Source organism: Oncorhynchus mykiss, unplaced genomic scaffold (assembly GCF_013265735.2).
Source record: "Oncorhynchus mykiss isolate Arlee unplaced genomic scaffold, USDA_OmykA_1.1 un_scaffold_487, whole genome shotgun sequence".
Classification (NCBI taxonomy): Eukaryota; Metazoa; Chordata; class Actinopteri; order Salmoniformes; family Salmonidae; genus Oncorhynchus; species Oncorhynchus mykiss.
The window spans coordinates 1-2,628 of NW_023493934.1; positions in this window are offsets into that span (position 1 = coordinate 1).

The following is a 2,628-nucleotide window of genomic DNA, read 5'->3' on the forward strand; positions in this document are numbered from 1 at the left end:
CACACACACACACACACACACACACACACACACACACACACACACACACACACACACAACACCACACACACACACACACACACACACACACACACACACACACACACACACACACACACACACACACACACACACACACACACACACACACACACACACACACACACACACACACACACACACACACACACACACACACAACACACACACACACACACACACACACACACACACACACACACACACACACACACACACACACACACACACACACACACACACACACACACACACACACACACACACACACACACACACACACACACACACACACACACACACACACACACACACACACACAACACACATGCACAACACACACACACACACACACACACACACACATACACACAACATGCACAAACAACACACACGCACACACACACACACACACAAACAACATGCACAAACAACACACACGCACACACACACACACACACCATACACACACAAACAACATGCACAAACAACACACACACACACACACACACACACACACACGCACGCACCACACACACACACAAACAACATGCACAAACAACACACACGCACACAAATAACACACACACACATACACACAACCAACACACACCCAGACGCGAACAACACAGACAACACACAGACACGAACAACATACACACGAACAACAAGCAAACAACACACACACACACACACACACACACACACACACACACACACGCACGCACACACACACACACACACACACACACAAACACATGCACAAACAACACACACGCACACAAATAACACACACACACATACACACAACCAACACACACCCAGACGCGAACAACACAGACAACACACAGACACGAACAACACACACACGAACAACACACGGACAACAAGCAAACAACACACACACAAACAACAAGCAAACACTACTGTAGGCATCACTCCCCCCTACTGTAGGCCTCACTCCCCCTACTGTAGGCCTCACTCCCCCCTACTGTAGGCCTCACTCCCCCCTACTGTAGGCCTCACTCCCCCTACTGTAGGCATCACTCCCCCCTACTGTAGGCCTCACTCCCCCTACTGTAGGCATCACTCCCCCCTACTGTAGGCCTCACTCCCCCTACTGTAGGCATCACTCCCCCCTACTGTAGGCCTCACTCCCCCTACTGTAGGCCTCACTCCCCCCTACTGTAGGCCTCACTCCCCCTACTGTAGGCCTCACTCCCCCTACTGTAGGCATCACTCCCCCCTACTGTAGGCATCACTCCCCCCTACTGTAGGCCTCACTCCCCCCTACTGTAGGCCTCACTCCCCCTACTGTAGGCCTCACTCCCCCCTACTGTAGGCCTCACTCCCCCTACTGTAGGCCTCACTCCCCCCTACTGTAGGCCTCACTCCCCCTACTGTAGGCCTCACTCCCCCCTACTGTAGGCCTCACTCCCCCCTACTGTAGGCCTCACTCCCCCTACTGTAGGCCTCACTCCCCCTACTGTAGGCCTCACTCCCCCCTACTGTAGGCCTCACTCCCCCTACTGTAGGCCTCACTCCCCCTACTGTAGGCATCACTCCCCCTACTGTAGGCCTCACTCCCCCTACTGTAGGCCTCACTCCCCCCTACTGTAGGCATCACTCCCCCTACTGTAGGCCTCACTCCCCCCTACTGTAGGCCTCACTCCCCCCTACTGTAGGCCTCATCCTCCACATACAACATCCGTTCTGCCAGTCACATTCTGTTAAAGGTCCCCAAAGCACACACATCTCTGGGTCGCTCCTCTAGTGACTGGAACGAGCTGCAAAACCACTCAAACTGAACAGTTTTATCTCCATCTCTTCATTCAAAGACTCAGTCATGGACACTTTTACAGTTGTGGCTGCTTCACGTGATGTATTGTTGTCTCTACCTTCTTGCCCTTTGTGCTGTTGTCTGTGCCCAATAATGTTTGTACCATGTTTTGTGCTGCTACCATGTTGTTGTCATGTTGTGTTGCTACCATGCTGTGTTATGTGTTGCTACCATGCTGTGTTATGTGTTGCTACCATGCTGTGTTATGTGTTGCTACCATGCTGTGTTATGTGTTGCTGCCATGTTGTTGTCATGTTGTGTTGCTACCATGCTGTGTTATGTGTTGCTGCCATGCTATGCTGTTGTCTTAGGTCTCTCTTTATGTAGGATTGTGGTGTCTCTCTGATCATGATGTGTGATTTGTCCTATATTTTGTTTCGCCTTTTGGTAGGCCATCATTGTAAATAAGATTTTTTTCTTTACTGATTGGCCTAGTTAAATAAAGTGTAAATTAATAAAATTTAAAATTTAAAAAATGAAGGATCCGTTAACAGAATGACCTATATTTATCTTGAAAAAGGTTGCTAATGATTCAAATTATAGGCTTTGTTTACATGATTACTTTCATTTGAATCAGTTATGATTTCGGAGGAAAGGCTATTAAAGCCAGAAATGAGGACAATAGACCAAATATCGGACTTCCTTTATGGCTGAACCGAACTGGAATGGGGGGGGGGGGGGGGGGGGGGGGGGGGGGGGGAGAGAGAAGAGAGAGAGAGAGAGAGAGAGAGAGGGAGAGAAAGAGAGGA